This window comes from Oncorhynchus mykiss, chromosome 24, assembly GCF_013265735.2.
Source record: "Oncorhynchus mykiss isolate Arlee chromosome 24, USDA_OmykA_1.1, whole genome shotgun sequence".
Lineage (NCBI taxonomy): Eukaryota > Metazoa > Chordata > Actinopteri > Salmoniformes > Salmonidae > Oncorhynchus > Oncorhynchus mykiss.
In genome coordinates this window covers 43,296,428-43,309,646 of record NC_048588.1, presented here as the reverse complement: position 1 = coordinate 43,309,646, position 13,219 = coordinate 43,296,428, and the positions used below count along the sequence as shown (strand labels likewise).

Below are 13,219 nucleotides of genomic sequence, written 5' to 3'. Positions count from 1 at the left end.
TCTGTCTAACCTAATCCTGTTCCCTTTACAGTGGACTGGCCACGCCTGGTTTCTCTGTAGGTTCCTTCTGTCTAACCTAATCCTGTTCCCTTTACAGTGGACTGGCCACGCCTGGTTTCTCTGTAGGTTCCTTCTGTCTAACCTAATCCTGTTCCCTTTACAGTGGACTGGCCACGCCTGGTTTCTCTGTAGGTTCCTTCTGTCTAACCTAATCCTGTTCCCTTTACAGTGGACTGGCCACGCCTGGTTTCTCTGTAGGTTCCTTCTGTCTAACCTAATCCTGTTCCCTTTACAGTGAACTGGCCACGCCTGGTTTCTCTGTAGGTTCCTTCTGTCTAACCTAATCCTGTTCCCTTTACAGTGAACTGGCCACGCCTGGTTTCTCTGTAGGTTCCTTCTGTCTAATCCTGTTCCCTTTACAGTGGACTGGCCACGCCTGGTTTCTCTGTAGGTTCCTTCTGTCTAATCCTGTTCCCGTTACAGTGGACTGACCACGCCTGGTTTCTCTGTAGGTTCCTTCTGTCTAATCCTGTTCCCGTTACAGTGAACTGGCCACGCCTGGTTTCTCTGTAGGTTCCATCTAATGGGTTCCACACATCAGTAGGATTGTCAAACGTTTACTTACCAAGAGTACTTAGCACCTCTAAACAGAGTCTCTCTTTTCTGTTGACACCGCACAGATTTTGAAGCCGTCAGTGTAGTTAAAAATACTCCGAACTAGAAGGTGGTAGTAGCGTTGCATTCTTAAGACTGGTTTGGCAATGCTAGTCCCTGTGTATTTTGCTCTGTAGGTATCCAATGTTTGCTAACTAGCTAGCTGCGCTAATATTGCTATTGTTGTAGAACACCCATGTTGCTACATGCCAGATGGCCAGCTAGCAAGAATACAATTTATTTTAAATGAAATGTACTCTCCATAATCCCATACTGCCAGTGTCAGCCCTTAGCCAGTTTGTTTTTAGCTAGCTAGTTAACGTTAGCATGTCATTCGATAGCTAGAACAAAATATTTGTTCCTTTTTGTTGTCACTCCTGTCGGCTCCCCCCACGTGGAGGTTCGTGCGCTCCGATTGGCTCTAAGTCAAGTTGTCACTCCTGTCGGCTCCCCCCACGTGGAGGTTCGTGCGCTCCGATTGGCTCTAAGTCAAGTTGTCACTCCTGTCGGCTCCCCCCACGTGGAGGTTAGTGCGCTCCGATTGGCTCTAAGTCAAGTTGTCACTCCTGTCGGCTCCCCCCACGTGGAGGTTTGTGCGCTCCGATTGGCTCTAAGTCAAATTGTCCGCCACTGAGGAGCAAGTAGAAACCGCAGGCTCGTCTTTTGTTCTAGCAAGAGAAAGAACATCCTACTGTGATAAGTATCTATCGGCAGTCAGATTATCTGTGTGTTTTATGCCTCATGATCGTTTCCTATCCACTGTGCTTCTGCATTGCTTGCTCTTTATGGTCCAGGCCAGGTATCTGTAAAGCACTTTGTGACTCTTAGCACAACACAAAAAAAAGTGGCTTTATAAAATACATTTGATTGAATTCTATGGATTAGATAGGGATCCTCAAGAGGACAACTCAGTTCGACACGACGTGGGTTAGCGAGGCTATTTTAAAAATGACAAAAGGTGCGCGCTGGGTCTGCTTTGCCTGCTCTATAGCCCTCAAAGACAATTCAGATCAGGTTACAGGCTACGTCCGGCTAAATATAGGTCTAGGATATCGCACTGCACAGACCGAGTGACGGAAAGACTGCTACAGGACCACAGTGCAGCCGCCTGCTATCACACCATACTTAACAACGTCTCCTTTTTTAGGCTGAATATGGACAAAACTGACTGGGTCAGTGTTCACAACAAAGACTGGGGGGGGGGGGGAGGGACACAACAATGCACTTGACTAGCCACATATGATGTGTCCCAAATCACACCACATTTACTGTAGTGCTGAGCACTACTTTGTTATTACTACATAGTACCGATGTTACTACAATATTACACCTGTATTAGCCATGCCAGTCAACACTAGTTAGTAGTTAACATTACACCTGTATTAGCCATGCCAGTCAACACTAGTTAGTAGTTAACATTACACCTGTATTAGCCATGCCAGTCAACACTAGTTAGTAGTTAACATTACACCTGTGTTAGCCATGCCAGTCAACACTAGTTAGTAGTTAACATTACACCTGTATTAGCCATGCCAGTCAACACTAGTTAGTAGTTAACATTACACCTGTATTAGCCATGCCAGTCAACACTAGTTAGTAGTTAACATTACACCTGTGTTAGCCATGCCAGTCAACACTAGTTAGTAGTTAACATTACACCTGTATTAGCCATGCCAGTCAACACTAGTTAGTAGTTAACATTACACCTGTATTAGCCATGCCAGTCAACACTAGTTAGTAGTTAACATTACACCTGTATTAGCCATGCCAGTCAACACTAGTTAGTAGTTAACATTACACCTGTGTTAGCCATGCCAGTCAACACTAGTTAGTAGTTAACATTACACCTGTATTAGCCATGCCAGTCAACACTAGTTAGTAGTTAACATTACACCTGTGTTAGCCATGCCAGTCAACACTAGTTAGTAGTTAACATTACACCTGTGTTAGCCATGCCAGTCAACACTAGTTAGTAGTTAACATTACACCTGTGTTAGCCATGCCAGTCAACACTAGTTAGTAGTTAACATTACACCTGTGTTAGCCATGCCAGTCAACACTAGTTAGTAGTTAACATTACACCTGTATTAGCCATGCCAGTCAACACTAGTTAGTAGTTAACATTACACCTGTATTAGCCATGCCAGTCAACACTAGTTAGTAGTTAACATTACACCTGTATTAGCCATGCCAGTCAACACTAGTTATTCGTTAACATTACACCTGTGTTAGCCATGCCAGTCAACACTAGTTATTAGTTAACATTACACCTGTATTAGCCATGCCAGTCAACACTAGTTATTAGTTAACATTACACCTGTATTAGCCATGCCAGTCAACACTAGTTATTAGTTAACATTACACCTGTATTAGCCATGCCAGTCAACACTAGTTAGTAGTTAACATTACACCTGTATTAGCCATGCCAGTCAACACTAGTTAGTAGTTAACATTACACCTGTGTTAGCCATGCCAGTCAACACTAGTTAGTAGTTAACAGTACACCTGTGTTAGCCATGCCAGTCAACACTAGTTATTAGTTAACATTACACCTGTATTAGCCATGCCAGTCAACACTAGTTAGTAGTTAACATTACACCTGTGTTAGCCATGCCAGTCAACACTAGTTAGTAGTTAACATTACACCTGTGTTAGCCATGCCAGTCAACACTAGTTAGTAGTTAACATTACACCTGTGTTAGCCATGCCAGTCAACACTAGTTAGTAGTTAACATTACACCTGTGTTAGACATGCCAGTCAACACTAGTTAGTAGTTAACATTACACCTGTATTAGCCATGCCAGTCAACACTAGTTAGTAGTTAACATTACACCTGTGTTAGCCATGCCAGTCAACACTAGTTAGTAGTTAACATTACACCTGTGTTAGCCATGCCAGTCAACACTAGTTAGTAGTTAACATTACACCTGTATTAGCCATGCCAGTCAACACTAGTTAGTAGTTAACATTACACCTGTATTAGCCATGCCAGTCAACACTAGTTAGTAGTTAACATTACACCTGTATTAGCCATGCCAGTCAACACTAGTTAGTAGTTAACATTACACCTGTATTAGCCATGCCAGTCAACACTAGTTAGTAGTTAACATTACACCTGTATTAGCCATGCCAGTCAACACTAGTTAGTAGTTAACATTACACCTGTATTAGCCATGCCAGTCAACACTAGTTAGTAGTTAACATTACACCTGTGTTAGCCATGCCAGTCAACACTAGTTATTAGTTAACATTACACCTGTATTAGCCATGCCAGTCAACACTAGTTAGTAGTTAACATTACACCTGTGTTAGCCATGCCAGTCAACACTAGTTATTAGTTAACATTACACCTGTATTAGCCATGCCAGTCAACACTAGTTAGTAGTTAACATTACACCTGTGTTAGCCATGCCAGTCAACACTAGTTAGTAGTTAACATTACACCTGTGTTAGCCATGCCAGTCAACACTAGTTAGTAGTTAACATTACACCTGTATTAGCCATGCCAGTCAACACTAGTTAGTAGTTAACATTACACCTGTATTAGCCATGCCAGTCAACACTAGTTAGTAGTTAACATTACACCTGTGTTAGCCATGCCAGTCAACACTAGTTAGTAGTTAACATTACACCTGTATTAGCCATGCCAGTCAACACTAGTTAGTAGTTAACATTACACCTGTATTAGCCATGCCAGTCAACACTAGTTAGTAGTTAACATTACACCTGTATTAGCCATGCCAGTCAACACTAGTTAGTAGTTAACATTACACCTGTGTTAGCCATGCCTGTCAACACTAGTTAGTTGATATTTACAGTGCCGGTTTATTCACTGTGTATTCCTTGTGTCACTATTTTTAATCATTATCTTTAAATTTGCATTGTTGGAAAATTACCTGTAATTAAGCATTAGTCTACACCTGTTGTTTACGAAGCATGTGACATAACATTAGTGACTGTTAATCCGGTTGGTAAGACGCATGCATATCACTGAGGCCATAATGAAAGAAAGGAAGTGTGACCATGCTGGTCATCTATGAACATTTGAACATCTTGGCCATGTTCTGTTATAATCTCCACCCGGCACAGCCAGAAGAGGACTGGCCACTCTAGGTTTCTTCCTAGGTTTTGGCCTTTCTAGGGAGTTTTTCCTAGCCAACGTGCTTCTACACCTGCATTGCTTGCTGTTTGGGGTTTTAGGCTGGGTTTCTGTACAGCACTTTGTGACACCGGCTTATGTAAAAAGGGCTTTATTAATACATTTGGTAGCAAAGTATTAGTGAGAACTTGAAATCTCTGATCCCTGTCTGATGGGGAAAACGTTGTGGAGGAGTTTGGTCAATGCATTGTTCACCATCTAGTAGATATATCTTCAAGACCTCAGTCAGTCACTTCTTGCATGAACACTAAGACCTCAGTCAGTCAGTTCTTGTATGAACACTAAGACCTCAGTCAGTCACTTCTTGCATGAACACTAAGACCTCAGTCAGTCACTTCTTGCATGAACACACCAAAACATTAGTGAAGAGGGCACGACAACACTTTTCCCCCCTTGTGAGACTGAAAAGATTTGGCATGGGTCCTCAGATCCTCAAAAAGGGTCTACAGCGGCACCATCGTGACCGGTTGCATCATCGCCTGGTACGGCAACTGCTCGTAGTGCATACGGCCCAGTACATCACTGGGGCCAAGCTTCCTGCCATCCAGGACCTCTATACTAGGCAGTGTCTGAGGGAGGCCCCCAAAAAAAGTGTCAAAGACCCCAGTCACCCAAGTGATAGACTGTTCTCTCTGCTACCAGCACGGAGCACCAAGTCTAGGTCCAAAAGGCTTTCTTATTAACAGCTTCTACCCCCAAGCCATAAGACTCCTGAACAGCTAATCAAATGGCCACCCGGGCTCTTTACATTGACCCCCTTTGTTTTTACACTGCTGCTACTCACGGTTTATTATCTATGTATAGTCACTCTACCTTGACTAACCTGTACCCTGGACATTGACTCGGTACAGATACCCCCGTATAGAGCCTCGTTATTGTTATGTAAATGTGTTGTGTTACTTTTAGATTGATTTTATATATTTTTTAAAAACTTTAGTTTATTTAGTGAATATTTAATTTCAACTTCATTTATAGAACTGCATTGTTGGTTAAAGGCTTGTAAGTAAGCATTTCACAGTAAGGTCTACCTACACCTGTTGTATTCAGCATTTCACTGTCAGGTCTACTACACCTGTTGTATTCAGCATTTCACTGTGAGGTCTACTACACCTGTTGTATTCAGCATTTCACTGTGAGGTCTACCTACACCTGTTGTATTCAGCATTTCACTGTGAGGTCATCTACACCTGTTGTATTCAGCATTTCACTGTGAGGTCTACCTACACCTGTTGTATTCAGCATTTCACTGTGAGGTCATCTACACCTGTTGTATTCAGCATTTCACTGTGAGGTCTACTACACCTGTTGTATTCAGCATTTCACTGTGAGGTCATCTACACCTGTTGTATTCAGCATTTCACTGTAAGGTCTACTACACCTGTTGTATTCAGCATTTCACTGTGAGGTCTACTACACCTGTTGTATCCAGCATTTCACTGTGAGGTCTACTACACCTGTTGTATTCGGCATTTCACTGTGAGGTCTACTACACCTGTTGTATTCAGCATTTCACTGTAAGGTCTACTACACCTGTTGTATTCAGCATTTCACTGTGAGGTCTACTACACCTGTTGTATCCAGCATTTCACTGTGAGGTCTACTACACCTGTTGTATTCAGCATTTCACTGTAAGGTCTACCTACACCTGTTGTATTCAGCATTTCACTGTAAGGTCTACTACACCTGTTGTATTCAGCATTTCACTGTAAGGTCTACCTACACCTGTTGTATTCAGCATTTCACTGTAAGGTCTACTACACCTGTTTTATTCAGCATTTCACTGTAAGGTCTACCTACACCTGTTGTATTCAGCATTTCACTGTAAGGTCTACTACACCTGTTGTATTCAGCATTTCACTGTGAGGTCTACTACACCTGTTGTATTCAGCATTTCACTGTGAGGTCTACTACACCTGTTGTATTCAGCATTTCACTGTGAGGTCTACCTACACCTGTTGTATTCAGCATTTCACTGTCAGGTCTACTACACCTGTTGTATTCAGCATTTCACTGTGAGGTCTACTACACCTGTTGTATTCAGTATTTCACTGTAAGGTCTACTACACCTGTTGTATTCGGCATTTCACTGTGAGGTCTACCTACACCTGTTGTATTCAGCATTTCACTGTGAGGTCTACTACACCTGTTGTATTCATCATTTTACTGTGAGGTCTACTACACCTGTTGTATTCAGCATTTCACTGTAAGGTCTACTACACCTGTTGTATTCAGCATTTCACTGTGAGGTCTACCTACACCTGTTGTATTCAGCATTTCACTGTAAGGTCTACCTACACCTGTTGTATTCAGCATTTCACTGTGAGGTCTACTACACCTGTTGTATTCAGTATTTCACTGTAAGGTCTACTACACCTGTTGTATTCGGCATTTCACTGTGAGGTCTACTACACCTGTTGTATTCAGCATTTCACTGTGAGGTCTACTACACCTGTTGTATTCATCATTTTACTGTGAGGTCTACTACACCTGTTGTATTCAGCATTTCACTGTAAGGTCTACTACACCTGTTGTATTCAGCATTTCACTGTGAGGTCTACTACACCTGTTGTATTCAGCATTTCACTGTAAGGTCTACTACACCTGTTGTATTCAGCATTTCACTGTAAGGTCTACTACACCTGTTGTATTCATCATTTCACTGTGAGGTCTACCTACACCTGTTGTATTCAGCATTTCACTGTGAGGTCTACCTACACCTGTTGTATTCAGCATTTCACTGTGAGGTCTACTACACCTGTTGTATTCAGCATTTCACTGTCAGGTCTACTACACCTGTTGTATTCAGCATTTCACTGTAAGGTCTACTACACCTGTTGTATTCATCATTTCACTGTGAGGTCTACCTACACCTGTTGTATTCAGCATTTCACTGTGAGGTCTACCTACACCTGTTGTATTCAGCATTTCACTGTGAGGTCTACCTACACCTGTTGTATTCAGCATTTCACTGTAAGGTCTACTACACTTGTTGTATTCAGCATTTCACTGTAAGGTCTACCTACACCTGTTGTATTCAGCATTTCACTGTGAGGTCTACTACACCTGTTGTATTCAGCATTTCACTGTGAGGTCTACTACACCTGTTGTATTCAGCATTTCACTGTAAGGTCTACTACACCTGTTGTATTCAGCATTTCACTGTGAGGTCTACTACACCTGTTGTATTCAGCATTTCACTGTAAGGTCTACTACACCTGTTGTATTCAGCATTTCACTGTCTACACCTGTTGTATTCAGCATTTCACTGTAAGGTCTACTACACCTGTTGTATTCAGCATTTCACTGTAAGGTCTACTACACCTGTTGTATTCAGCATTTCACTGTGAGGTCTACTACACCTGTTGTATTCAGCATTTCACTGTGAGGTCTACTACACCTGTTGTAGTCAGCATTTCACTGTAAGGTCTACTACACCTGTTGTATTCAGCATTTCACTGTAAGGTCTACCTACACCTGTTGTATTCAGCATTTCACTGTGAGGTCTACTACACCTGTTGTATTCAGCATTTCACTGTGAGGTCTACTACACCTGTTGTATTCAGCATTTCACTGTGAGGTCTACCTACACCTGTTGTATTCAGCATTTCACTGTAAGGTCTACTACACTTGTTGTATTCAGCATTTCACTGTAAGGTCTACCTACACCTGTTGTATTCAGCATTTCACTGTGAGGTCTACCTACACCTGTTGTATTCAGGGCGCTTGTGACACCTTCTCCAAGTTGACTACATACAGTCACTGAAGTTAAATGTAGCCAGGCTGAGAGGGCATAGTATACCCTGGTGTAGGCATGCTATGGACCTGGCCAAACTGCAGTTAGCTAACTACTTTTCACAGCTGATAGTCACGTTAGGGCAAGTTAGCTGTATAAATATATTTGCCCCGAAATACATACATTAGTTATGTACCTAACGTTAGGTCATTCATACGTTAAAGACTTTAAAGTGTACTGCTCGTTTGATAATTAGTACTTGTATCAGGCTAAACCAGCTCGCCAAGAAATATTAACGTGTCCACCGACTGCGATTTGACGGTCCTCGGACATTGTAGCTAACTGAGTAGCCTAACTGTTAGCTAGCTTTAATAGTTTTCATTCTTGTTAAAAAGTCGTACATCTGTCTAGGAATGTAACGTTAGCGAACTAACGTTGTCCGGTTAATGGATCCACAAGCGTACATAAACATTAATCGTTATATAGTTAACTTTGTCTGGCTAGAGTTAATATTAATATATAATTGCTGGGCCTGAGTTCAACCTGAATGTTATTAACACAGTCACTGCGCTGTGCTATAGCTAGCCAGTTAGCATGTAGCAAGCTGTGCTATAGTTATAGCATGTAGCAAGCTGCGTTGTGCTATAGTTAGCCAGTTAGCATGTAGCAAACTGCGCTGTGCTATAGCTAGCCAGTTAGCATGTAGGAAGCTGCGCTGCGGTGTGCTATAGTTAACCAGTTAGCATGTAGCAAGATGCACTGTGATATAGTTAGCCAGTTAGCATGTAGCAAGCTGCGTTGTGCTGTGCTATAGTTAGCCAGTTAGCATGTAGCAAGCTGCGCTGTACTGTGCTATAGTTAGCCAGTTAGCATGTAGCAAGCTGCGTTGTGCTGTGCTATAGTTAGCCAGTTAGCATGTAGCAAGCTGCGTTGTGCTGTGCTATAGTTAGCCAGTTAGCATGTAGCAAGCTAACGTTACCGTTGGTCTCGGTGCGATGGTGACAAAACACACATCCATCTATCTACACGTTAATCCATTTGTTGGAACTGGTTCGTAACTAGCTTGCTAGTTTAATTTGGTTTGGCGTGTGTTATTGCCTTGGTATATATATCATGTCGAGGGTTAACAAAATGTTCCCTATAATGACTGCTAGGTAGTAATGTCATGACATCGTTCAAGAGGAAGATGTCGCTTTTCTTACCCCATTTTCGTTGGTATCTGAGGAGGCCGATGTGGTGTCAGGAGTGACGGCCAAACCGACATTTCCCCACCGAAGAGGCTGCAACCGCTTTGCTCCTTCTTATCTTATTTTTTTAGCACTGCGCAAGGTTCCTCCCGGGTTTAAAAAACCGTAGCCAGTTCTGGTGCAATTGCAGGGTGTTTTTTTTTTCTCGACAACGGTGATAAAACCATACGAGGTTTTCACGTTTAGACTTTAGGGTTCAAAAACGGAGGACGCGTCCTCTCGAACAAACGGCAGATCATGACTCCGGTATCGGCGCTGTGGAAAGGCAGGACGTTGCATTTGTGTCCATAGCATTCACACACACATTACCAGCCAGCCACTGACTGACTGATGTGGCCACTCAGCACAGACATCCGTATAAAGCTGATATACCTAAATTAAACTGATAGAGACACTCAAACACACCTTGAAATCTTTCTCTCTTTTTTTGTATTGTTATTGGTATTTCTAATTATTACTAAGTTGGAAACACAGGTAATTTTAGGTTACTCAAAATATGTTTCTTTACAATTGAATGTCATATAGCATAATAGTCTCATAACAGTATAATAATTATATTCATAATCATAATTATATAGTAATAAGATTGTTATAACTACACATTATATTTGCTATTGTTTTGTTGATTATATTGTTGTTGTTGTTGTTGTCATTCCTATTGTTGTACTAGTTTTACTGTTTGTGTGTTGATGTTTATATTGATGCTATCTGGCAAATGTACAGTACATTACCGCTGATCCTAAGAGTCAGTGACTTGTTGAAGGACAAAACAGCATCTTCCCACCTAAATGAATAGTGCCTTATTAGTAGTATAATGTGGTGCAACCACAGGAGGTTGGTGGCATCTTCATTGGTGGAGGAAGGGCTCATGAAAAGCCTGGAGCGGAGTAGTGTGGAATGGCATCAAATGCATCAAACACCTGGGTTCCATGTGTTTGATGCCATTCCATTCGCTTTGTTCCCGGCCATTATTATGAGTCGTCCTCCCCTCAGCAGCTTCCCGTGGGGGGCAACTGATATACCCTTTGATTCAGGGTGACCCATAATGGCACAGAGTTTGGTAGTATCTATAACCTCATTTCCCAGGTGAGGACAGAGGACTCCCTCTTGTGGTATACAATACATAATAACCCTAATTCTATAGAATTAGATACCCTTAAAGTTGAATACATAGGATCAGAACCCTTAAAGCTGAAAACATAGGATCAGAACCCTTAAAGTTGAATACATAGGATCAGAACCCTTAAAGTTGAATACATAGGATCAGAACCCTTAAAGTTGAATACATAGGATCAGAACCCTTAAAGTTGAATACATAGGATCAGAACCCTTAAAGCTGAAAACATAGGATCAGAACCCTTAAAGTTGAATACATAGGATCAGAACCCTTAAAGTTGAATACATAGGATCAGAACCCTTAAAGTTGAATACATAGGATCAGAACCCTTAAAGTTGAATACATAGGATCAGAACCCTTAAAGCTGAAAACATAGGATCAGAACCCTTAAAGTTGAATACATAGGATCAGAACCCTTAAAGCTGAAAACATAGGATCAGAACCCTTAAAGTTGAATACATAGGATCAGAACCCTTAAAACTGAAAACATAGGATCAGAACCCTTAAAACTGAATACATAGGATCAGAACCATTAAAGCTGAAAACATAGGATCAGAACCCTTAAAACTGAAAACATAGGATCAGAACCCTTAAAACTGAAAACATAGGATCAGAACCCTTAAAACTGAATACATAGGATCAGAACCATTAAAGCTGAAAACATATGATCAGAACCCTTACTGTTGTAACTAGGGGGCACTATTTTCATTTTTGGACAAATAACGTTCCCAAAGTAAACAGGATATTTTGTCAGGTCAAGATGCTAGAATATGCATATAATTGACAGCTTAGGATAGAAAACACTCTAAAGTTTCCAAAACTGTAAAAATATTGTCTGTGAGTATAACAGAACTGATAATGTAGGCGAAAGCCTGAGAAGGATCCAATCAGGAAGTGACTCATGTTTTGAAAGCTCTGCGTTCCGATGCGTCCCTAGTGAGCAGTGAATGGGCTATCAACCAGATTCCTTTTTCTACGTATTCCCCAAGGTGTCTACAGCCTTTTGACGTAGTTTCACGCCTTTATGTTGAAGAATGAGCGTAAGCGACTACATTGCGTAAGTGTCCGGCTGAGGGCTCTCAGAGTAAGTCTTGCGTAATAGACAGAGGTAGCTATTTTTCCTCCCGGTCTTACTGGAAATACAGCTGTCCCGGTGGATATATTATCTAATATATATTTGAAAAACACCTTGAGTTGCCATGTTCCTGTTGATATTATGGAGCTAATTTGGAATATTTTTAGGCCGAATTCTCAGCCAAACGTGAAGAACTAACGGAGTTATTTCGGCTACAAAAATAATATTTTTGGAAAAAAGGAACATTTGCTGTCTAACTGGGAGTCTCGTGAGTGAAAACATCCGAAGCTCATCAAAGGTAAACGATTTAATTTGATTGCTTTTCTGATTTCCGTGACAAGGTTGCCTGCTGCTAGCTAGGCATAATGCTATGCTAGGCTATCGATAAACTTACACAAATACTTGTCTAGCGTTGGCTGTAAAGCATATTTTGAAAATCTGAGATGACAGGGCTAAGATGTGTTTCACTATATTTCATGAATATGAACATTTTCTATAAAATATTTTTTGTCTGTTTTTTGTCCGTTGCGTTATGCTAATTACTGTAGTTGATGACAACGCTCCCGGATCCGGGAAGGGTAAAGCTGAATACATAGGATCAGAACCCATAAAGCTGAATATATAGGATCAGAACCCTTAAAACTGAATACATAGGATCAGAACCCTGAAAGCTGAATACATAGGATCAGAACCCTGAAAGTTGAATACATAGGATCAGAACCCTTACAGCTGAAAACATAGGATCAGAACCCTTACAGCTGAAAACATAGGATCAGAACCCTGAAAGTTGAATACATAGGATCAGAACCCTGAAAGCTGAATACATAGGATCAGAACCCTGAAAGCTGAATACATAGGATCAGAACCCTGAAAGCTGAATACATAGGATCAGAACCCTGAAAGCTGAATACATAGGATCAGAACCCTTACAGCTGAAAACATAGGATCAGAACCCTGAAAGTTGAATACATAGGATCAGAACCCTGAAAGCTGAATACATAGTATCAGAACCCATAAAGAGGAATACTGTGCATTCAGAAAGTATTCAGACCCCTTGACTTTCTCCACATGTTGTATTACATTTAAAAAAAATATATACCTTATTTACATAAGTTTTCAGACCTTTTGCCATGAAACATGAAAAGGAGCTCCGGTGCTTCCTGTTTCCGTTGATCATCCTTGAGATGTTTCTACAACTTCATTGGAGTCCACCTGTGGTAAATTCAATTGATT

At 41.3% G+C, this 13,219-nt stretch overlaps 1 protein-coding gene across 3 annotated transcripts in view; it reads right to left on the bottom strand.

Moving 5' to 3' along the window:
- bcl9l (bcl9 like) overlaps positions 1-10,119 on the bottom strand; it is a 120,948-nt gene extending 110,829 nt beyond the window's left edge. For 2 of the 3 annotated variants that reach the window (XM_036962147.1, XM_036962146.1), the window contains exon 1: positions 9,750-10,118. The gene's annotated coding sequence lies outside the window, so the exon portion shown is untranslated. Of the gene's footprint in view, positions 1-9,749 lie in introns of all 3 variants that reach the window. The other variant, XM_036962148.1, reaches the window with a different exon arrangement.
- Positions 10,120-13,219: the final 3,100 nt, after the last annotated feature.